This window comes from Idiotropiscis lumnitzeri, chromosome 2, assembly GCF_059441095.1.
Source record: "Idiotropiscis lumnitzeri isolate Australia: NSW breed Sydney's pygmy pipehorse chromosome 2, RoL_Ilum_1.0, whole genome shotgun sequence".
Taxonomy (NCBI): domain Eukaryota; kingdom Metazoa; phylum Chordata; class Actinopteri; order Syngnathiformes; family Syngnathidae; genus Idiotropiscis; species Idiotropiscis lumnitzeri.
The window spans coordinates 31638884-31663376 of record NC_142392.1 but is presented as its reverse complement, the minus strand read 5'-3'; the positions used below and the strand labels follow the sequence as shown (position 1 = coordinate 31663376).

At 42.6% G+C, this 24493-nt stretch overlaps 2 protein-coding genes and 1 long non-coding RNA gene across 3 annotated transcripts in view; 2 read left to right on the top strand and 1 right to left on the bottom strand.

Moving 5' to 3' along the window:
* The window catches only part of LOC148342311 (uncharacterized), a 230972-nt gene that overhangs the window by 182386 nt on the left and 24093 nt on the right, over positions 1-24493 (top strand). The window lies entirely within an intron of this gene.
* Positions 1-24493, top strand: part of LOC148342312 (uncharacterized) — a 139461-nt gene that overhangs the window by 109054 nt on the left and 5914 nt on the right. The gene's annotated exons all lie outside the window — the stretch shown is intronic.
* Positions 16481-18552, bottom strand: LOC148342313 (uncharacterized). Its single transcript, XR_015842365.1, has 2 exons — positions 18485-18552; positions 16481-18265 (listed from the first exon to the last, which is right to left on the bottom strand). It is a non-coding gene; the product is annotated as an uncharacterized LOC148342313 (long non-coding RNA).

The window sequence follows — 24493 nt, the reverse complement described above, 5'->3', positions numbered from 1 at the left end:
TCATCACCTTCTGTTGTCACGTGATGACTTGAGCTGATGCTTGTAGGCTCCGCCCCTCTCTTGTCCTCACTCTCATCCTTGTTTTCATCTTCAGTCTTTATAGGGACAACGTTCACTGGTGACTTGTTGATCTCCTCCTCCTCCTCCTTTTTGATGTGAGTCAAGTCTGGCTCCTCTTTCACAGAACGGAGATCGTTTTCACTGACGTCTGCAGGACACAAAAAGACAAATTTGGTTTGGTCATGTCAAAGCTCATGCGGCGACTGTCCTATTTTCTAACGTGCTACCTTGACTTGTTCCTGCCGCATACAGAGCAATGTGTGCGACCCCAACTTGGACCGGACCATGGGGGCATTTCACAAAATTACGTCCTACGATGTAAACCTCCTTTTTGCAGCACAACAGTGATAAACGAGCATTTAAAAAGGAAGCACATTGCGGCTGATGCCCGATTTAATTCCTGACATAGTCACAGACATTTCTGGAAGCGAGCTGAAGTTAGCACACACAGGCTATTGTGTGCGTCTGATGGAACACCTGTTGTGGGACCCTAACATATTGATGGAGACCACTGGGGGCCATCGCAACATTATGTCATTAATAGAATAGAAATCCTTCAAGTGAAATATGTTTACAAATTTTTCATTTTGCATTTAGAGATAGTTTCATCGTGGGTACTTTTTGCTTCCATTCTAATCTGTATGCCTAAAAGAATTAAAGGGGCCCTGGCATCATAGTCGCTATTTATTGCATGATTTATGTTTGTTTTTTTGTTTTTTTTGTTTTTTCCCAAAATGACATTTAGCCTGCTAGTACGTTCCAACATTCCCCTTTTGATTTTTTGTTAAATTTCTGTTTCTAAATACATTTTTAAACAAAATTACGTGTGAAGAATCAAAATCCCTACACATAAATTAAGCAACAACACTTTCACTCTGACTTTCATGTTGACATATTTGAATAATGTATATTTAAAAGTTATCCAATATGAATTAAAATTAGACTAAGATACACCATAATATTATTAGAGTTCACTGAATTATTTTGTAACTGCAATGATGCTGAACAGCCATAGAATGTCAATAATGAGTAACAAAGTAACACAAGACCTCGCACTGATACATCATCATTGTCATTTGCATAAATTATCAAGAACTATGAGTTGTGGGGGAGATGCAAACCACCTGGGCCACAGGAACTTTATTACCAGGAACTAAATGTTCCTGGACTTGTTGGTGGAAAAGGGGTTTGTGACGTACTCCCTTTATAAGCCCATAGTAAGCCAAAGATGCAGATGCATTCCTTGCAGCATGCGCTTGTTCATTGATGAGATCCGTGCAACCCTGGATGGATGCATGAAATGTATTTTAAATGTTTGGATGGGGTGAAACTACACACCCGAGGTCCATTGACTGTCACCCGACCAATCCAGTAAAAAGTTAATAAATAAATAAGACCAATACGTACTAGTTTTTTTTTAACGTAATATTTTGCGTTTTATCAACTAAAATTGATCAACCGCCATTGATGTTTTCGCCGCAGTGTGCACATTTTTTAGAGTCAGGCAGAATTCCTTCCCTAAGTCATTGCTTGAACAAGATATAAAAACCAGAAAATGTAAAATCTTCCGGTTCCGGCGCCGCGCGAGTGGCTGCCTGTTTACAGCAGCGTGGCTCACTATTGAGCCTTTTTCGTGTGTTTTTTCCCTTTACCCTTTTTTATTTTATTTTTACCTCACCTCAGCAATGGACATCCAACTTGCGGTGGTTTTACTACTGTTGGGGGCTGTTTTTTGCGCGATCGTGTCCGGAGACGAAACTCGGAGTTTCGGATCGATCGTGTACACAAGAGATCAGCTGTTAGCACTCCGTGCTAACCCCGCGTGGGCTCCCGGAGCGAGACCCGATATTCCCCGCGAGCTGAGGAGGAAGAGACGGGGATGTCGTGCGGGGGCTAAACGCCAGGCAAGGAGGAGACGATATCACCCCGTCCTCCCGTCCGTTATTATGGGGAATGTTCGATCCCTCTCCAACAAAATGGACGAGCTAACAGCGCTAACCCGGCACGAGAGGATTGTCCGGGAGGCTAGCTTGCTGGTGTTCACGGAGTCGTGGCTAACAGAGCTAACGCCGGACGCCGTCGTGGAATTGGACGGCTTCCAAATACTACGCGCGGACAGGACACTGGAGAGCGGTAAGAGAAAAGGGGGAGGGCTGGCTGTGTTTGTTAATGATAGATGGTGTAACCCTGGGCATATAACTGTTAAGGATCAACTTTGCAGTCGGGACATTGAGATGATAGCTGTTAGCATGCGTCCGCTCTATTTACCGCGAGAGTTCAGTCATGTGATCGCGGTGGCGGCGTACGTGCCTCCCTCTGCTAACGGTGAGACAGCCTGTGATGTACTGAATGCAGCTGTGAGCAGGCTACAAACACAGCACCCAAATGCCTTGTTCCTTATCTCTGGTGACTTCAATCATGCTTCTCCTTCCTCCTCTCTGCCTTCATTCACACAATATGTAACCTGCCACACCAGAGACAATAAAATATTGGACCTTTTCTATGCCAACACCAAGGAGGCGTACACGTCACTGCCCCTCCCCTCGCTGGGCACAGATGATCACAACTTGGTGGCTCTCCTGCCTGTGTACAAACCTCTCGTCCGCAGGCAGCCAGCTGTGACAGGCACAGTTCAGAGATGGTCCGGAGAAGCCGAGGAGGCCTTGAAGGACTGTTTCAACACAACTGTGTGGGAGGTATTCAGCGAAGCTCACGGTGAGGACATTAATGGTCTAACAGACACAGTTACAGACTATATTAACTTCTGCATGGAGAACACCATTCCCACCAGGACTGTAAGATGTTTCTCCAACAACAAACCCTGGATCACACGGGACATTAAAGCTCTCCTGAAGGAGAAAAAGAGGGCTTTTGTTTCAGGCGACAAGGACGAGCTGAAGAGAGTGCAGCGTCAGCTGAGAAGGAGGATCCGAGAGGGGGAAAAAGTCTTACAGGATGCGGATGGAAGAACAACTGCAGCGGAACAATGCCAGGGATGTCTGGAGGGGCCTGAAGACCATCTCAGGCCACGGACAACCAGGTCAGACCCAGAAGGGTGGGGGGGGCTTCAGTGGGCAAATGAGTTGAACCTATTTTTCAATAGGTTTGATCAGATGCCTGACCCTGCTCAGGCTTCCCTGCTGCAGCCCCCACCAACCCCTCCTGCCACTGCGAACGAGACCCTCTCTCTCCTCTCTTCACCCTCTCTCTCCACAGGCTCCAGTTCCCAGCCTCATCAGACATCCACCGCTTCCTCCTGCTCAGCCTTGTTCCTCACTACGTCTCAGGTGAAGAACCAGCTGAGGAAGATGAAGGCGAGGAAGGCAGCAGGCCCAGATGGGATCAGCTCCCAGCTCCTCAAATCCTGCGCAGACCAGCTGTGTGGAATCGTCCAGCACATGTTCAACCTGAGCTTGAAGCTGGGCAGAGTCCCCCAGCTGTGGAAAACATCCTTCCTGGTTCCGGATCCAAAGACCCCCCATCCGAAGGAGCTCAACAACTTCAGACCAGTGGCGCTGACGTCTCATCTGATGAAGACCCTGGAGAGACTGGTCCTCGTCCATCTGCGCCCTCTGGTCAGCTCCTCAATGGACCCACTCCAGTTTGCATACCAGCCTGGCATCAGTGTGGATGATGCTATCATCTACCTGCTCCACACTTCATTCTCCCACCTGGAGAAGGCGGGGGGCACGGTGAGCATCATGTTCTTTGATTTCTCAAGTGCTTTCAACACCATCCAGCCCGCCTTATTGGGAGACAAGCTGGAGAAGGCGGGAGTGGCCCACCACCTCATCACATGGATTTACGACTACCTCAAAAACCGGCCACAGTACGTGAGGACACAATACTGTGTGTCTGACGTGCTCCTCTGCAGCACGGGAGCGCCGCAGGGAACTGTGCTGGCTCCCTTCCTGTTCACCCCCTACACCTAGGACTACAAATACAATTCCACAACCTGTCACCTGCAGAAGTTCTCTGATGACTCTGCGATTGTCTGCCTCATCACTGACAATGACGATCTGGAGTACAGAGGGGTTACGCAGGGGTTCGTGGACTGGTGTCAGCAGAACCGCCTCCAAATCAACGCTGGGAAATCCAAAGAGCTGGTGGTGGATTTCCGCAATCGTCGGCACTCTCCACCTGCACCAGTGAATATCCTGGGAACAGACGTTGAGAGGGTCTCAACTTAAGAGTACCTGGATGTTCATCTGAACAATAAACTGGACTGGAGCGACAACACAGACGCTCTCCATCGGAAGGGTCAGAGCAGACTCTTCCAACTCAGGAGGCTGAGGTCCTTTGGCGTTCGGGGAACACTCCTCAGGAACTTCTATGACTCTGTGGTTTCACCGGTCATCTTCTATGGAGTGGTCTCCTGGGCAGGAGGCATCTCGGGCCGGGACAAAAAGAGACTGGAAAAACTAGTGAGGAGGGCCAGCTCTGTCCTGGGCTGCTCCCTGGACTCTGTGGACTCAGTGGGGGGCAGGAGGATGACGGTGAAACTGGCATAAATGCTGGACAACCCAGCCCACCCACTCAATGGCACTATTGGAGCACGCCACAGCCTCTTCAGTGATAGACTTTTACACCCTCGCTGTACCAAAGAGAGATTTCGCCGACCCTTCCTGCCGACTGCTGTCAGACTTTTTAACAAGAACATTCGGTCAGGCCTACAAACGGGAGGGCATTAGTGCAATTGTGCAGTCCTAGGATGCAATATATACTACGACTGTACTTTCAGCCAATGGTGTACTTAAATATTGACCAATGATGTATTTTCTTTCCCATTACAGTATTCTTATAACAGTACTTCTATCACTGCAGCATTTCTACCATTGCAGGACGTTCACTATTACAGTACTTTTATCATTGCAGTACTTTTATCATTGCAGTATTTTTCTATCGTTGCAGTACTTTTACTATTACAGTACTTTTACCATTGCAGTATATTTTATCATTGCAGTACTTTTTAACATTACAGTACTTTTATCATTGCAGTATTTTCTATCATGCAGTACTTTTCTATCATGTCAGTACTCTTACCATTACAGTACTTTTATCATTGCAATATTTTTATGATTGCAGTATTTTCAATCATTCAGTAGTTTTTATCATTACAGCGTTTCCCCCTCTGTATAATAGACAGTGTTGGAGAGCCTAGGGGGTGGACTGTATAGGTGATTTGGTTCAATGGGGGTATGCTCTTTTCACCCCTGGGTGTCGGTCAGAACACAAGGATGAGTCCAAGATGTGGGTTGGCAGCTTTATAAGTGTATCTTCACATAACATGTAACAGCACAGGCAACAGGCGGACAAAACATAGGCACAGATGGGAATGAGGTGATGGGCTCAGGCATGCAGGAATGCATGTGAGCTCGCGAGCGTGTGGGCTAGTGTGCAAGCGCACATGGGGTAGTGAGCTTGTGGCAGTGAGCTCATGAAGCAATGAGCGGGTGGCAAGCAGTGAGCACGTGTGTGCCAAGCAGTGGTCACGTGTATGTGTGTGTGTGTGTGGTTTTGCGGTCAGGAACGCACACAGACACTGAGGCATCGAACACGTCACATACTAGTGGTGGTCGGCTGACAATTGCTGCGCTACAGGCTTTTGCCAGTAACCCGTATGCGGGCGCTTCTCGCGAGAGCTTGGCACCGACGCGACTTCAATCACACAACAAGCACACAAACAATGACGACACTCAACTTCGGAACCTTTCTAACAGACAGGCATTAGGAGTGTTTCCTTACACTTCTATACATTTATACTGTGTATATTTGCATGCTTTTTATGAATGTCTGCTGCTAATGTTATACATTAACGGCTACATTACGCCGCCGACTCTGTGTGATCTATATCTTTGCTGCTGTAACACTTCAGATTTCCCCATTGTGGGACTAATAAAGGACATCTTATCTTATCTTATAAAGAGAATTACTTCCCATATCTATATTAGGCCATTTAAAAATACACGACTTTTTTTTTCATTTATATTTAAGCTTGCTTATGTAATAATACAATATTTATTCAATTATTTTAATATGAAAAATTATATCAATATTAATTTAAACCTTTTTATTTCACTCTTGATTATTTCTTAACATATTTGTTCATTTGAATATGTGTGCAATTTAAATTATTCCATCCATCCAGCCATTTTGTGCCGCTCATCCGGGGTCGGGTTATTGAATTAATTTAATACATAAGTATTTTTTATATTTCAATATTTATTTCGAGATTAGGACTCTTCTCAATGAGTTCAATATTTATAAAATGTTTCTATATTTCTTATTAATTGCATTAAGTCTGGATGTCGTTTCCCATTTTATTATTTCCCGATTTCATTATATAAATAATTCAATGTATAAAAAATATAATATAGCATGAAAAAAAAATATTTGGTATATTTGACAAAATTATAGTTTTTCCAAAGTGATATTCTGCTGAGCAACAAACCCCAAACACTTGATAGAGCTCAACCTAGAAAGTGGTTTTAGCTAGTCAGAAATTTATTCAGAAAGCGAAATATTAAATGTATGTGAGGGGATATTTGAAGAGTTTGAGTTATGTTCAATGGACCATACATATACGAGCCAGCCAAACACAGCGAGAAAACCAGCGCTGACTCCAGTCGCCAACTCCTGACATTCCAAAACCTTTGAGAGAAATTGAGACTATTTGCGTTTCTCTTTCTGGTTCTTTTTATAGTTCAACTTCGAGATCAGTTTTTCACCTTTTCACACAGCGTAATGAAGGCCAGTTGAGCAAGTGGAACAAGTGATTTCATTGATGATTGTGGAAGGCAACGATTTCATAAGCACCGTTTCTTCTCACACCTTTTCCATTAAGTACGATTAAACAGACAACTGAAAAGCATAACGTTAACAAATGTTATTCCAGGCAAAGGCAATAAATTTGATTTACATGTTTGACGTTAACACACAAAAAAACTCATCATCACTCAGACACAATGGTTCTTCTGGCACTGATCACATTGGCTTTGTGTCAATAAAAGAGCTTTGCAAAATTCAATTTCATCATATTATATTGAAAATCACATTTACATCTTACCACAAAGAGTCGGTTCTTTCATTTTTTATTTCTTTTTTTAATCTTCAAGTATCGCTGCAATTCTCACCAGCACAATTGTGTCTCTCAGCTTGCTGTTTAGTGAAGAATGTTTTTGCACAAACGCTGCAACTGAATGGCTTGTCTCCACTGTGTGTTCTTGTGTGGCTTCGTAAATGTGACCTTTGAGAGAAACTCTTGGCACAAACTGAGCAGGAAAAAGGTTTTTCTCCAGTGTGTGTTCTTGTGTGGCTTGTGAAATGCGACTTTTGAGAGAAACTCTTGGCACAAACTGGGCAGGAAAAAGGTTTTTCTCCAGTGTGCGTTCTTGTGTGGCTTGTGAAATGCGACTTTTGGGAGAAACTCTTTGCACAAACTGAGCAGGAAAAAGGTTTTTCTCCAGTGTGTGTTCTTGTGTGATTTGTTAAAAATGACTTTACATTAAAGCTTTTGCCACAAACTGAGCAGGAAAAAGGTTTTTCACCACTGTGCTTTCTTATGTGGTTTGTTAAATGCAACTTTTGAGAGAAACTCTTGGCACAAACTGAGCAGGAAAAAGGGTTTTCTCCATTGTGTGTTCTTGCGTGCCTTGTGAAATTAGAATTATGGGAGAAGCTTTTCCCACAATCTGAGCACGAAAACGGTTTTTCACCACTGTGTGTTCTTGAGTGGATTGTTAAATGAGAATTTTGAGAGAAACTCTTGCCACAAATTGAGCAAGAAAAAGGTTTTTCTCCACTGTGTGTTCTTGTGTGCCTTACTAAATGAGTCTTTCGAGAGAAGCTTTTACCACAAACTGAGCACGAAAAGGGTTTTTCACCACTGTGTGTTCTTGTGTGGTATGTTAAATTTGATTTTAGAGAAAAGCTTTTACCACAAACCAAGCAGGATAAAGGTTTTTCTCCACTCTGTGTTCTCGTGTGCGGTTTTAACGACAGCTTTGAAGTTAATGAGTCAGTGTGACATGCCCTTTCACCTTTGGCTTGCCCATCATCATCATCATCATTAGTATCATCATCATCGTCATGAGCGTCTGATGTGCCCTCATTTTGTGCTTGTGATGGCCCCCAGTGGTCTTCATCACCTTCTGTTGTCAAGTGATGACTTGAGCTGATGCTTGTCGGCTCCGCCCCTCTGTTGTCCTCACCCTCACCCTTGTTTTCATCTTCAGTCTTTATAGGGACAACGTTCAGTGGTGACTTGTTGATCTCCTCCTCCTCCTCCTCCTTTTTGATGTGAGTCCAGTCTGGCTCCTCTTTCACAGAACGGAGATCGTTTTCATTGACGTCTGCAGGACACAAAAAGACAAATTTGGTTTGGTCACGTCAAAGCTCATGCGGTGACTTTGTCTTATATTGTTTCTACTGTGCTACCTTGACTTGTGCCTGCCGCACACGGAGCAATGCGTGGACCCCAACTTGGACCGGACCATGCGGGCATTTCACAAAATTACATCCTACGATGTAAACCTCCCTTTCCTAGCAGCACAACAGTGATAAACGAGCATTTAAAAAGGAAGCACGTTGCGGCTGATGCCCGATTTCATTCCTGACATCGTCACAGACGTTTCTGGAATATGAATTCAAATTCAACTAAGATACACCATAATATTTTTTTAGAGTTCAATGAATTATTTTGGAACTGCAATGATGCTTAACAGCCATAGGGTGTCAGTAATGAGTAACAAAGTAACACAAGACCTCCCACTGATACATCATCATTGTCATTTGGATAAATTACCAGGAACTATGAGTTGTGGGGGAGATGCAAACCACCTGGGCCACAGGAACTTTATTACCACAAACTAAATGTTCCTGGGCTTGTTGGTAGAAAAGGGCATTGTGACGTTCTCCCTTTTTAAGCCCATAGTAAGCCAAAGATGCAGATGCATTCCTTGCAGCATGCGCTTGTTCACTGATGAGATCCGTGCAACCCTGGATGGATGCATTCAATGTATTTTAATTGTTTGGATGGGGTGAATCTACGCACATGTGCACAAAACTTGACTTACACCCGACGAAGCCAGTACAAAGTTAATAAATAAATTAATAAGACCAATACGTACTTGATTTTTTTTTTAAAAACAATATTTTGTGTTTTATCCACTAAAATTGATCAACCGCCATTAATGTTTTCGCCGCAGTGTGCACATATTTTAGATTCAAGCAGAATTCCTTCCGTAAGGAATTGCTTGAACAAGATATAAAAAACAGAAAATGTAAAATGTTAAATAATCAGTTCAAATTTTATACTGGGAAAAACATGGAGTTCACCCCCCACTATTGGTTATTCTTTGGCAATTATTTTGTGCACTGATTTAATTTGGCATAAACAAATGTTCAGCAGACCTGCAAGTAAAAGTCAATATTTAAAAATAAAACGGCAATAACCTTGAACGCATTTCCCCAAACAACTTAATGTTGTGATGCATATTTCTAATGAAAGAAAGTCGTTCTTTCCAAAGCAAATGAGAGTAAGACGGGTACAAACCTGCTTTGTGTTGCACAACACGAGGTTGGTTGCAAACTTCGCCCAGCGATTGAAGATGTTGCTCGTTCTCTTCTTTTATTCCACAAAGTTCCTCTTTGTACTTGGGTGTCGTTCTTTCACACATTTTCAAACGCCAATCTCAACAAATCCGTACTTGATCTCTGCTTGGCGATGAGTCATGTGCCTCTTTTCGTTCGCGGCTAGCTAGCTAACAAGCTATGCTAACTACGCCGAAAAGCATCAACGCGCGAAAATGAGATTATCGGGACACAAAGACTTAATGAATTATATCGACGTCCTTTAGAGTAGCACTGAACATCCTGTGAAAAAATTACAGTCAGTTTCACACTAAATCAGAAGAATTTAGCGGTGGGTGTTTTTGTTCCGGTGTTGACGGGTCGGTGGATGTGGTCGAGGTCCTTCGGAAGCTGCGCGCTTGCTAATGACGTCATGCTTTAAGCACGTATTTTTCAAATATATTTCTTTGCCTCTGTGTTTGTTCTGTTTTGATATATATTTTATATAACATTTTAATTCGGTTGATGAAAAAATGTAACAAAATAACTAAATTAACGCCGCATTCGCGAGTCAGCTCTGACGTCACTTCCGCCTATTTCCCGAGAAGCCGCTGCTGGAACAGCAGTGGGACGTTTACGTTTCTCCTACCGAATTGGCAACAATGCTGTGGTTCACTCGGGCTGCAAGATCGTATGAATATAATGTCTGCATATAATAGCAGTGCTTCTCAATTATTTCACGCCCGCCCCTACCAAGAAGAAAAAGATTCGCGCCCCCCCAACACCAATTGTTTTTCTGTCTTTGTAGATTGAGATTAGATTGTCAATAAAATATCCCTTAACTAAGCTAAATTGACAAGAAATATAATTTTGAGAACTATTATAGTGAGGATCTCGAAACTCAGTACTCTGTTGTGCAAATATTGATGAGATGACAAATATTTGTCATGTTATTGTTGGAGTTGGGTCACCGTGGAAATAAGAAGTAGTTAGTAAATCAACCTTTAAAAGCCAAACTTCCTCCAACGCGTCTTCGTTTTTTTGTACTCAAGAAGAAAAGGGTCAAATAAAGACTCAACAACTGATTAGAGGTCCGATATTTAGTTTCTTCCATTTCTGGAGTTCAGGAAGTACAAAGATAGATATCTGGGCGTCTTTTTCTTAATCTCACGAGAAAACTGCACTCGGGCGAGCACAGTCGAAAAATGCGCGCCATCTTTCAGCCCAGCTTCAGTTTTTAGAGGAGTTTTTTTATGTCAAGGGTAATGTAGGTTGAATCAGTCGTCCTCGCTACCTCCCACGGCACGGGTCCACGTCCAAGGGAAGGTCCTCCCCAGGTTAGTCATCGTCTGGATAAGTTGATTCCCGTCTGGTCCCCAAGACTGACACGCCAAGGCTGGCCTTCTCCGGCGGGCAGTCCCTCCGTCTCTCTCTCCGCTGGCATTCTTCTGTAATCTTGTCGGTGTGTGCGCGTGTATGTGCGTGTATGTATATGTCTGTGTGTGTGTATGTGTATGTGCATGTGCTCTGATCTCCAATTGTTCTGTCTTTTGGAATGTGTTTTTCTTTTGATCGCGTCTGTGTGAGTCCTCCAGTGCCCAATTTGGTATATTTCCCTCTACAGCCCATGTGGAGAATGTGCTTCGTCGTATTTGTCCATGAAGTGCTGTGAATGTGAGGGCAGCTCATGGAAATGCTATGTGTAGAGGTTATTTTAGATTCCATTAGTTTCTTCTTATTTTCGTTGTTCAACCTCTTCGTTTGGTGGCGAATAAAAACAACTTTTTACGCGTGAACAAACACTGATGGTCGAAGCACGGCAAAAAGACAGTGTTGCTCCTTCACCATCATCTTTATTTCTTCTTCAACCAAAAAACACTTTCTTCTTCGTGCATTACAGTAAATAAAGAATTGCGCCCTCTAACGTTGACACATTTCACTCCACAAATCAAAATAATTACAAAAGACAAAGAAATGTATAATTTCTTCTCACAAACATATAAATGGCAAAAAACAAATATTTGCAATCATTATCCATAAAAATATAAACATTTGTGAAATGGCGCTAACAACTCATATTCAGAGACACAAAAGACAAGGGCCCGGAAACCCTCAGTGTTGAGAGAACACTATATCGGCAAAGGTAGGCCCCGCATTGTCTCCCTATACATTGATGACGGCGCTGAAGAAAGCGGACACAGAGACCGTGACTGAACATGTCATCAGAGCTGAACAGATTATCACGGCACTGAGACGCGCGGGTGAAGCGCCGAGCGAAGGGTTGATGATGGCAATGATTATGAGAGGGCTACCGGAAAAATATAAGCCTTTCACGTTAATGGTGACGCACGGTGTTGTATCCTCTACTATTAATTCGGGTAAGGATGAATGAAGGCTCAGGTGTAGACGGATGACTTTTTAATTACAAGGAAGCAAAACAGGAAGACTTGAAGAGCTCTCATTTACATTGCTCAACCGCACGCGCTGCTTGATGACGTCACGCATAACCACGTGATTCAACACAGACCACAAATACATAACATCTCCTCCCCTCTTACATCAGAAGCAGTAAATTCCCTTTTTCAGTTTTTTTTCTTTAGACTCTTTAACTAGGTAAGAAAACACCAACAACTCAGAACATTTTTTTTTTTTTTCCAACACCTTTCTGACCTACAAATTCAAACGATCAGGTGCCTTCCTTTCCCGAGTAGGATAGCGACGTTCTAGCGCTACAGCAGTCTTTTCCATATGACTAGGTTCTAGTACTGGTGCGCTCTCTTCCACAGATTTATCTGAACCATGAACAACAGCAGGGCTAACGGAATTTGCCACAGGTAAAGGTACATTACAGGGTTCAGGTAAACATTCCTCAACATTTTTGTCACAATCGATATCACAGACAATTCAGGGGTGCTTGGAGACGCCCTTAAAAGTTGGTCCACATGGCGGCGCCAAACACCATCAGCTGACTGAACTGTGTAGGAGACAGGTCCTGTTTGGGCAATCACAGTAGCAGGAATCCACTTAGTTTTGCCTTGATAATTCCTTGCGAGCACTTTCTCTCCTGGTGTGAAAACTCTGTCTTTTGCGTGAATGTCCCGTTGCATTATTTGTTTCCTTTGACTTGCCCGAACAATGTCTTTCACTGCTGCAGGCTTAAGGAGATCCAAGTTGGTCCGTAGTTCTCTGTTGAACATCAGGCTGGCGGGTGATGTCTTGGTAGTTGAATGTGGAGTGGTCCGGTATTTGAGAAGAAACTCATGTAGTCTCTGGTGGAGCGTTCCTTGTCCTTGTGATGTTTTAAGTGCATTTTTTAGTGTTTGCACGAACCTCTCTGCTAACCCATTCGTTGCAGGGTGGTATGGAGCTGACTTGATGTGCTGTACTCCATTGACATGCAGAAAGTCTGACATTTCTTTTGACACAAGTTGAGGGCCATTATCTGAAACAAGTTGGGCAGGAGCACCAAATCTACTAAAGATTTCTCCCAATTCCTCAACTGTCTTTTCGGCAGTTGTGGATTTCATTATAGCCACCTCTGGCCACTTACTGTGTGCATCAACAGCAATCAGGAACATTCTGTCTTCAAATGGACCCGCAAAATCGATATGAATCCGATACCAAGGGTCCTGAGGAAAATCCCATGGATGGAGTGGTGCTGCTGGAGGATTGTTACGGGTTTTGTGACAGGATGGGCAACTCATGGCCATATGCTCGACTTCCTTGTTTAGCCCTGGCCACCAAAAGTAGCTTCTGGCCATCTCCTTCATTTTCACTATTCCACTGTGTCCCGCATGAAGCTGCTCCAACATTTTAGCACGCAGTGACTGTGGAATGATGACCCTCCTTCCCCACAGCAGACACCCGGACTGGACAGTAAGTTCCCACCTCCTATTACTGTAAGGTTTCAGTGTAGCACTATCACCTACTGAACGTCCATTCATGACCATGTCCATAACCACTGACAAGTCAGGGTCAGTATGTGTCGCCTTTTTCACTTGGGATGCAGTTATAGGCGCTCTTTCAACGCTCCTGAAGTAGAAGATGTCCACGGTGTTCGACTCATGTTTCGTGACAGGGAGTGGCAACCTTGAAAGTCCATCTGCGTTGCCATGAGAGACTGATTTCCGATACTTAATGTCGTAGGAGTGAGCCGACAACAGTAAAGCCCATCGCTGGAGACGCGAAGCTGCCAGAGATGGTATTCCTGTGCGTGGTCCCAAGATAGTTGTCAGAGGTCGATGATCTGTGAGCAGAGTAAACTTCCTTCCATATAAGTATTGGTGAAATTTTCTCACGCCAAAAACAATGCCCAGTGCTTCTCGTTCCAGTTGAGCATAGTTTGACTCTGCCTTGTTCAATGTCCTGGAGGCAAACGCAATAGGTCTGTCCTCACCATTTGGAAACACATGAGAGATGACAGCACCCACTCCATAGGGTGACGCGTCGCATGCCAGTTGGATTGGTAATGACGGATTGAAATGTGTTAACACCTTAGACGTGGTTAATGCATTTTTAGCATCATGAAATGCTTGTTGACATTCACTAGTACATTTCCATTTCTTGTCTTGACATAACAGTTCATGTAGCGGTCGTAGCAGTGAAGCTAAATTCGGTATGAACCTTCCATAATAATTCAACAATCCGAGAAAAGATCGCAGCTGACTCACGTTCTCAGGTGGCGGGGCGTCCACAATGGCTGTGATCTTTGAAGGTGACGTATGCAGGCCTTTCCCATCGATGACGTGCCCTAGATACTCCACAGATGGTTTCAGGAAGTCACATTTCTCCTTGCGAACTCTGAGTCCATAATCACGTAATCTTTGCAGTGTGGCATCCAAATTTTGAAGATGTTCTTCATCGGTTGCTCCGGTGCACAGTATGTCATCCAAATAACACTGTACACCACGTAATCCACTGAGAATTTGATCCATGGCACGCTGAAATATTGCTGGAGCCGATGTAATACCAAATGGCAGTCTGCAATACCTAAACAGTCCTTTTTGAGTGTTTATGGTTAGTATTTCACGTGACTCTTCCTCCACATGCATTTGCAGATATGCTTGGTTTAAGTCAATCTTACTGAACTTTTGTCCACCGCTCAGTCCAGCAAACAAATCATCAATCAGTGGGAGTGGATATTGCTCCGCACTCAACACCGGATTGACAGTCACTTTAAAATCTCCACATGTGCGTATTCCTCCATTCTTTTTGGGTACTGGCACAATGGGAGTTGCCCATTCACTTGTTGAAACAGGTTCCAGCACTCCACTTTTGACCAATGCTTCCAAGTCTGCCTCGACTTTGTCACGAATGGCATAAGGCACTGTTCTAGCCTTCATAAACACTGGTTTGCTTCCTTGCTTAATGTGGAGTTTCACTGTGATATTTTTCATGCTGCCCAACTCTGGTCGGAAAACCTCCTCATTCTTGTCAAGGATGGTTTGCAGTTGTAAATTCTCGTTTGACAACTGTCTGACTTCTTGCCAATCAAGACGTAATGCTTTCAGCCACACACGCCCCATGATTGGTGCAAAGTTTCCTCTCGTAACATACACTGGTAGCTTAGCAGTTTGACTGTTACACTCAACCGTTATATCGGTCATTCCTTTAATGTGCACTTTGTGTCCTGTATATGCCTTGAAAACAGTGTCAGAGGGGCGTAAAGGAACATGTTTCATGCACCGTTTGTAGATCTGATATGACACTAGTGATGCCTTGGACCCTGTGTCTATCTGCATTTTAACTGGATGCCCTTCTAGGTTAGTCTGAGCCCAATAGCAATCTGAGCTTTCATCTGCATTCATTATACGCACTGTGTTGACGTTCATTTCTTCATCAGAAGATGAGCTTTTGTCATTTTTTACAGTGTACACTTTTTTTTTATTTCTGAATTTGTCTTTTAAATCCCGTTTCTTACTCTTTTCCATAGTTTTTCTGTTCCGACATGCTCTTTCCACATGTCCTTTCTTGCCACATTGACGACAGTCCATTTCTTTACACCAGCAGGTAGATGCAAGATGACCTGTGTTACCACACCTATAGCACGGTCCCGGAGAGCTGCTCTGACTGCCGGCAACGTTGTGCACTCTTCCTGTAGCATTTAGTTGCTGAGCCTCTCTCTGGACGCCATTTCCATTGTAACACTGATGTTGATAGCCTTTTCCAGGGTCAGGTCACTTTCAGTCAGCAACTTTTTCTGTGCTGCTTCATTCCTTAATCCACACACTAGTCTGTCCCTTAGTGTGTCATTTAGCACCTCTTTGAACTCACAATGTTCAGCTAGCTTTCTCAAAGCTGCCACAAACATGGTTACGGACTCCCCCTCCTCTTGACAGCGCTTGTGAAATCTATATCTCTCGGCAATTACAAGAGGTTTTGGTGAAAAATGTCCAGTGAGAACACCCACTATCTCTTCATATGTTTTACTCCCCGGAGCAGCTGGTTGTACCAGACTACGAAGCAAAGTAAATGTCTTCGGGCCCATCACACTCAAAAACGTTGGTACTTTCCTTTCGTCCTCAATAGCATTAGCTTGAACGAAATAGCCAAAACGTTCCGTGTACGAGCTCCACTGCTCAACGTCCTCATCAAAGGGGCCAATACAGCCGATAACTCCCGCCATTCTGCGCCTGGTTAATCAGCCTGCCACTTACTTGACTGTCTTCCTCAAAACTTTTAATGTCCGCGGCTTCCAAAAACCTTGTGCCGCCACTTCTCCTCCGCACTCAGCGCAAAGTCCACCCCGAGAGAGAAAAAAAAAAAACGTCGCAGGTTCAGACGTCCTCGTCGCCACTTTTGTTGTATCCTCTACTATTAATTCGGGTAAGGATGAATGGAGGCTCAGGTGTAGACGGATGACTTTTTAATTACAACGAAGCAAAACAGGAAGACTTGAAGAGCTCTCATTTACATTGCTCAACCGCACGCGCTGCTTGATGACGTCACGCATAACCACGTGATTCAACACAGACCACAAATACATAACAATTAGAGTTCCGATATTTAGTTTCTTCAATTTCTGGAGTTCAGGAAATAGTACAATGACAGATATCTGGGGGGCTTTTTCTTAATCTCACGAGAAACTGCACTCGGGCGAGCACAGTCGAAAAATGCGCGCCATCTTTCAGCCCAGCTTCAGTTTTTATAGGAGTTTTTTTATGTCAAGGGTAATGTAGGTTGAATTGGTCGTCCTCGCTCCCTCCCACGGCACGGGTCCACGTCCGAGGGAAGGTCCTCCCCAGGTTAGTCATCGTCTGGATAGTTGATTCCCGTCTGGTCCCCAAGACTGACACGCCAAGGCTGGCCTTCTCCGGCGGGCCGTCCCTCCGTCTCTCTCTCCGCTGGCATTCTTCTGTAATCTTGTCGGTGTGTGCGTGTATGTGTAAATGCAAGTGTATGTGCAGGTGTAATTATATGTCTGTGTGTGCGCGTGTGTATGTGCATGTGCTCTAATCTCCAATTGTTCCGTCTTTCGGAATGTGTTTTTTTTATAGCGTCTGTGTGAGTCCTGCAGTGCCCAATTTGGTATGTTTGCATCTCGACAGCCAATGTGGAGAATGTGCTTCGTCGTATTTGACCATGAAGTGCTGTGAATGTGAATGCAAGTCATGGAAATGCTATGTGCGCAAAGTTGTTCCCACGACTGAGAATTTCAATAAAGTTCACACACTAAGTAGAATAAATTTAGCATATGAGAATAATATAAGAAATCAGTAAACATCAGGCCTAAAATCCCAGTCTTTCTTGTGACCAGTGCTTCTAGTTTCATTTGATAAATGCTTCTTGTTTCATCCATGTTAAAAATATTCAGTAAATATGAACCTGCTAACTTTAATAATCGACATTCTGTCCCGTATGTGTTCAAAATAATATCAGTAACTGTAATACAATCCTTCACCTTTTGCTGAACATTTGTTTATGCCAAATGATATCAGTGCAGAAAATAAACGCCAAAGAAAAACCAATAGTGGGGGGTGAACTCCATGTTTTTCCCAGGATAAAATTGGAACTGATTATTTAACATTTTACATTTTCTGGTTTTTATATCTTGTTCAAGCAATTCCTTACAGATACTTTTTCTGCGTTGAGCCTACTTATCAGTCAAGGTCGTGTTCTTTTGGCTTCACAAAGAATCCTCGAGTACAAGAAGCGAAAGTCACTTTCTTCAAAAGCAGGTGGCCACAATAAATAAAAACCTTACTTGCTCAATATTTTTCCATAACATTAAGATTGAACCCGCCAGGACATCGTGGACATTGCATATCGATGCGAAATAACCATCACAGAGGAATGTTGCTATATGATCGCAAAATTCCGGACGAACTGGCGAGGCCGCCCGGCTCACTGTGGTTTGTCATCGGGACCGGGAGGCGGCGCAGGCGACGCAGGGAGAGGAAGCAGAAGCGGGGCTGCAGGTTCGGTGTCTTGCTACGGCTGCAACGGCAGCCCCACAGGCAACCACTGCCGAGTCTCTACCAACGCCCCTCACTGTCGGACATCTACACCGCCCGGTACCTCAGAAGGGCTCTCAACATCGTTGTGCCGTTATAGCGAGGAACACCTTTCTTATATCAATGACTCTGCAGACGTGGCTGTTGTCAAAGCAGGTTTACTGATACTCAAAAGGGTAAAACTGTGAAAATCAGAAATGAAATACAATTACAAAATGTATAAACAAATTGTACATCACATTATGCTGTATATAAGCATCCTAGACACCATCTTAAGCACTCTCATGTTCGTGAGTAGCAAGCTACAAACAACACTGCTACGGGCCATTTGAAAATTACAGCCGGCAAATATACATCAAACCAAACAATTCCGCTTTTAAACACAAATGAATTATACGCACCGGCGATGCCTCGAAATAAAGACATGTGCGATCTCTCAGGACCGCAGAGAAACGTGCGTCGTTGTCGTCTATTTGCAATACGGCACGTCACTTCCGCATTGTAAAAAAAAAGGCACACTAGTTGTAGTTACCCGTAATTTCCTCTAGAGAGCACCAAAGGCATTTGAATATTTTCAAACAGTCTCAGAACACCGACACACAGAAACAAACACAACTTTTACTGCGTAACAGAACATTAATATTTCCCGATTTCATTATATAAGCAATCCAAAGTATAAAAAATATAATATAGCATGAAAAAAAATATTTGGTATATTTGACAAAATTATATTTTTTTCCGAAGTGAGATTCTGCTTAGCAACACATCCCAAACACTTGATAGAGCTCAACCTAGAAAGAGGTTTTAGCTAGTCAGAAATTTATTCAGAAAGCGAAATATTAAATGTATCTGAGGGGATATTTGAAGAGTTTGAGTTTTGTTCAATGGACCATATATATACGAGCCAGCCAAACAACGAGAAAACCAGCGCTGACTCCAGTCGCCATCAAGTTGCCAACTCCTGACATACAAAAACCTTTGAGAGAAACTGAGACTATTTGCGTTTCTCTTTCTTGTTCTTTTTATAGTTCAACTTCTAGTTCAGTTTTTCACCTTTTCACAGCGTAATGAAGGCCAGGTGAGCAAGTGGAACAAGTGATTTTATTGATGATTGTGGAACGCACAGATTTCATAAGCACCGTTTCTTCTCACACTTTTTCCATGAAGTACGATTAAAACGACAACTGAAAAGCATAATGTTAACAAATGTTATTCCAGGCAAAGGCAATTAATTTTTTTATTTACATGTTGGATGTAAACACCAAAACAAATCATCACTCAGACACAATGGTTCTTCTGGCACTGATCACATTGGCTTTGTGTCAATAAAAGAGCTTTGCAAAATTAAATTTCATCATATTTTATTGAAAATCACATTTACATCTTACCACAAAGAGTCGGTTCTTTCAATTTTTTTCCTTTTTTTAATCTTCAAGGATCGCTGCAATTCTCGCCAGCACAATTGTGTCTCTCAGCTCCCTGTTTAGTGAAGAATTTTTTAGAACAAACGCTGCAACTGAATGGCTTGTCTCCACTGTGTGTTCTTGTGTGGTTTCGTAAATGTGACTTTTGAGAGAAACTCTTGGCACAAACTGAGCAGGAAAAAGGTTTTTCTCCAGTGTGTGTTCTTGTGTGATCTTTTAAAATTGACTTTACATTAAAGCTTTTGCCACAAACTGAGCAGGAAAAAGGTTTTTCACCACTGTGTGTTCTTGTGTGTTCTGTTAAATATGTCTTTTTCGAGAAGCATTTTCCACAAACTGAGCAGGAAAAAGATTTTTCACCACTGTGTGTTGTTGTGTGGCTTGTTAAATGCGACTTACGCAGGAAGCTTTTGCCACAAACCGAGCAAGAAAAAGGTTTTTCACCACTGTGTGTTCTTGTGTGGCTTGTTAAATTAGACTTGTCAGAGAAACTCTTGCCACAAACTGAGCATGAAAAAGGTTTTTCTCCACTGTGCTTTCTTGTGTGATATGTTAAACCTGTCTTTTGAGAGAAGCATTTTCCACAAACAGAGTGTTCTTGTGTGAATTATTAAATGAGACCTTTGAGAGAAACTCTTGCCACAAACTGAGCAGGAAAAAGGTTTTTCTCCACTGTGTATTCTTCTATGTTTTGTTAAAGTTGATTTTAGAGAGAATCCTTTGCCACAAACTGAGCAGGAAAAAGGTTTTTCTCCACTGTGTGTTCTTGTATGTTGTGTTAAATTTGCCTTTCGAGAGAAGCATTTTCCACAAACTGAGCAAGAAAAAGGTTTTTCTCCACTGTGCGTTCTTGTGTGCCTTACTAAATTAGTCTTTCGAGAGAAGCTTTTGCCACAAACCGAGCAGGAAAAAGGTTTTTCACCACTGTGTGTTTTTTTGTGCCCTTTTAAAGACAACTTTGAAGTTATTGAGTCAGTGTGACATGCCCTTTCAGCTTTAGCTTGCCCATTATCATCATCATTAGTATCATCATCATCGTCATGAGCATCTGATAATGTGTCCTCATTATGTGCTTGTGATGGCCCCCAGTGGTCTGCATCACCTTCTGTTGTCACGTGATGACTTGAGCTGCTGCTTGTAGGCTCCGCCCCTCTGTTGTCCTCACTCTCATCCTTGTTTTCATCTTCAGTCTTTATAGGGAGAACGTTCACTGGTGACTTGTTGATCTCTTCCTCCTCCTCCTTTTTGATGTGAGTCAAGTCTGGCTCCTCTTTTACAGAACAGAGATCATTTTGTCTGACGTCTGCAGGACACAAAAAGACAAATTTGGTTTGGCCAAGTCAAAGGTCAGGCGGCGACTTTGTCTTATATTGTTTCTACCGTGCTACCTTGACTTGTGCCTGCCGAACACGAATCAATGCGTGCGACCCCGATTTGGACCGGACCATGGGGGCATTTCACAAAATTACGTCCTACGATGTAAACCTCCATTTTCTAGCAGCACAACAGTGATAAACGGGCATTTAAAAAGGAAGCACGTTGCGGCCGATGCCCTATTTCATTCCTGACATAGTCACAGACGTTTCTGGAAGCGAGCTGAAGTTAGCACACACAGGCTATTGTGTGCGTCTGATGGAACACCTGTTGTGTGACCCTAACATTGATGGGGGCCATCGCAACATAATATCATTGATAGAATAGGAATCGTTCAAGCGAAATATGTTTACAAGTATTTGTTTTTGCATTTAGAGATAGTTTGATCGTGGGTACTTTTTGCTTTCATGATAATCTGGATACCTAAAAGAATTCAAGGAGTCGCTATTTATTGTATGATTTACGTTTGTTTGTTTTTTTTACCCCAAATGACATTTATCCTGCGAGTAAGTTCCGACATTACCCTTTTTATTTTTATAAAATTTCTGTTTTGAAATAAATTTTAAAACAAAATTACGTTTGAAGAGTAAAAGTTCTTACACATAAGCATTAAGCAACAGCACTTTCTCTCTGACTTTCATGTTGACATATTTGAATAATGACTGTATATTTTAAAGTTATCCAATATGTATTCAAATTCGACGAAGATACACCAAAATATTATGAGTTCACTGAATTATTTTGTAACCGTAATGATGTATAACAGCCATAGGGTGTCAGTAATGAGTAACAAAGTAACACAACACCTCCCATTGATACATCATCATTATCATTTGCATAAATTATCAAGAACTTTGAGTTGCGGGGGAGATGCAAACCACCTGGGCCACAGGAACTTTATTACCAGGAACAAAATGTTCCTGGCCTTGTTGGTAGAAAAGGGGGTTGTGACGTTCTCCCTTTTTAAGCCCATAGTAAGCCAAAGATGCAGATGCATTCCTTGCAGCATGCGCTTTTTCACTGATGAGATCCGTGCAACCCTGGATGGATGCATTAAATGTATTTTAAATGTTTGGATGGGGTGAAACTACGCACATGTGCACAAAACAGTGCAGGGCCACCCGAGGTTCATTGACTCTCACCCGACGAAGCCAGTACAAAGTTAATAAATAAATAAATAAAACCATTACGTACTTGATTTTTTTTTTTAAAAACTTAATATTTTGTGTTTTATCCACTAAAATTGATCAACCGCCATTAATGTTTTCGCCGCAGTGTGCACATATTTTAGATTCAAACAGAATTCCTTCCGTAAGGAATTGCTTGAACAAGATATAAAAAACAGAAAATGTAAAATGTTAAATAATCAGTTCAAAGTTTATACCGGGAAAAACACGGATTTTACCCCCCACTATTGGTTATTCTTTGGCATTTATTTTCTGCACTGATTACATTTGACATAAACAATTGCTCAGCAGACCTGCAAGTAAAAGGTAATATTTAAAAATAAAGCGGCAATAACCTTGAACGATTTCCCCAAACAACTTAATGTTGTGATGCATATTTTTAACGATAGAAAGTCGTTCTTTACAAAGCAAATGAGAGTAAAACGGGTATAAACCTGCTTTGTGTGGCACAACACGAGGCTGGTTGCAAACTTCGTCCAGCAGTTGAAGATGTTGCTCGTTCTCTTCTTTTTTTTCCACAAAGTTCCTCTTTGTACTTGGGTGTCGTTTTTTCACACATTTTCAAATGATAATTGCAAAAAATCCGCACTTGATCTCTGCTTGACGATGAGTCATGTGCCTCTTTTCGTTAGCGGCTAGCTAGCTAACAAGGTAAGCTAACTACGCCGAAAAGCATCAACGCGCGAAAATGAGGTTATCGGGACACAAAGACTTAATGAATTATGTTGACGTCCTTTAGAGTAGCACTGGACATCCTGTGAAAAAATTACAGTCAGTATCACACTAAATCAGAAGAATTTAGCGGTGGTTGTTTTTGTTTCGGTGTGGACGGGTCGGTGGATGTGGTCGAGGCCCTTCGCAAGCTGCGCGCTTGCTTATGACGTCATGCTTTAAGCGCGTATTTTTCAAATATATTTCTTTGCCTCTGTCTTTCTTTTTACCCCTGGCTGTTCTATTTTAATATATATTTTATATCATATTTAAATTCGGTTGATAAAAAAACAAAACAAAATAACTAAATTAACGCCACATTGGCGAGTCAACTCCTACGTCACTTCCGCCTTTGCCCCGAGAAGCCGCTGCTGCAACAGCAGTGGGACGTTTACGTTTCTCCGACCGAACTTGCAACAATGCTGTGGTAATGTCTGCATATACTAGCAGTGCTTCTCAATTATTTCACGCCCGTCCCTACCAAGAAGAAAAAGATTCGCGCCCCCCCACCACCAATTTTTTTCTGTCTTTGTATATTGATGTTAGATTGTCAATAAAATATCCCTTAACTAAGCTAAATTGATAAGAAATATCATGTTGAGAACTATTATAGTAAGGATCTCGAAACTCAGTACTCTGTTTTGCAAATATTGATGAGAGGACAAATATTTGTCATGTCATTGATGGAGTTGGGTCACCGTGGAAATGAGAAGTAGTTAGTAAATCAACCTTTAAAAGCCAAACTTACTCCAACGCGTGTTTGTTTTTTGTACTCAAGAAGAATAGGGTCAAATAAAGACTCAACAACAACTGAATAGAGTTCCAATATTTAGTTTCTTCAATTTCTGGCGTTCAGGAAATAGTACAAAGATATCTGAGCGGCTTTTTCTTCATCTCACGAGAAAACTGCACTTGGGCGAGCACAGTCGACAAATGCGCACCATCTTTCAGCCCAGCTTCAGTTTTTAGAGGAGTTTTTTATGTCAAGGGTCATGTAGGTTGAATCGGTTGAATCGGTCGTCCTCGCTCCCTCCCACGGCACGGGTCCACGTCCAAGGGATGGTCCTTCCCAGGTTAGTCATCGTCTGGATAAGTTGATTCCCGTCTGGTCCCCAAGACTGGCACGCCAAGGCTGGCCTTCCCTGGCGGGCAGTCTCTCCGTCGCTCGCCTCGCTGGAATCTTGTCGGAGTGCATGTGTGTGCAGGTATACGTGTATGTGCAAGTGTGTCTGTGCGTGTGCTCCGATCTCCAATTGTTCTGTCTTTCGGAATGTGTTTTTGCGATAGCGTCTGTGTGAGTCCTCCAGTGCCCAATTTGGTATGTTTGCATCTTCTACAGCCAATGTAGAGAATGTGCTTCATCGTATTTGTCCATGAAGTGCTGTGAATGTGAATGCAAGTCATGGAAATGCTATGTGCGCAAATCTATTCTCACGATTGAGAATTTCAATAAAGTTCACACATTTAAACTAATTACTCTAAATTTAGCATATGAGAATAATATAATAAATCAGTAAACATCATGACTACAATCCCAGTCATTCTTGTGACCCGTGCTTCTAGTTTCTTTTGATAAATGCTTTTTGTTTAATCAATGTTTAACATATTCAGTAAAAATGAACCTGCTAAATTAAATAATTGACCTTCTGTCCTGTAAGTGTTTAAAATAATGCCAGAAATCATAATACAATCCTTCATTTACCATTGCAGTCGT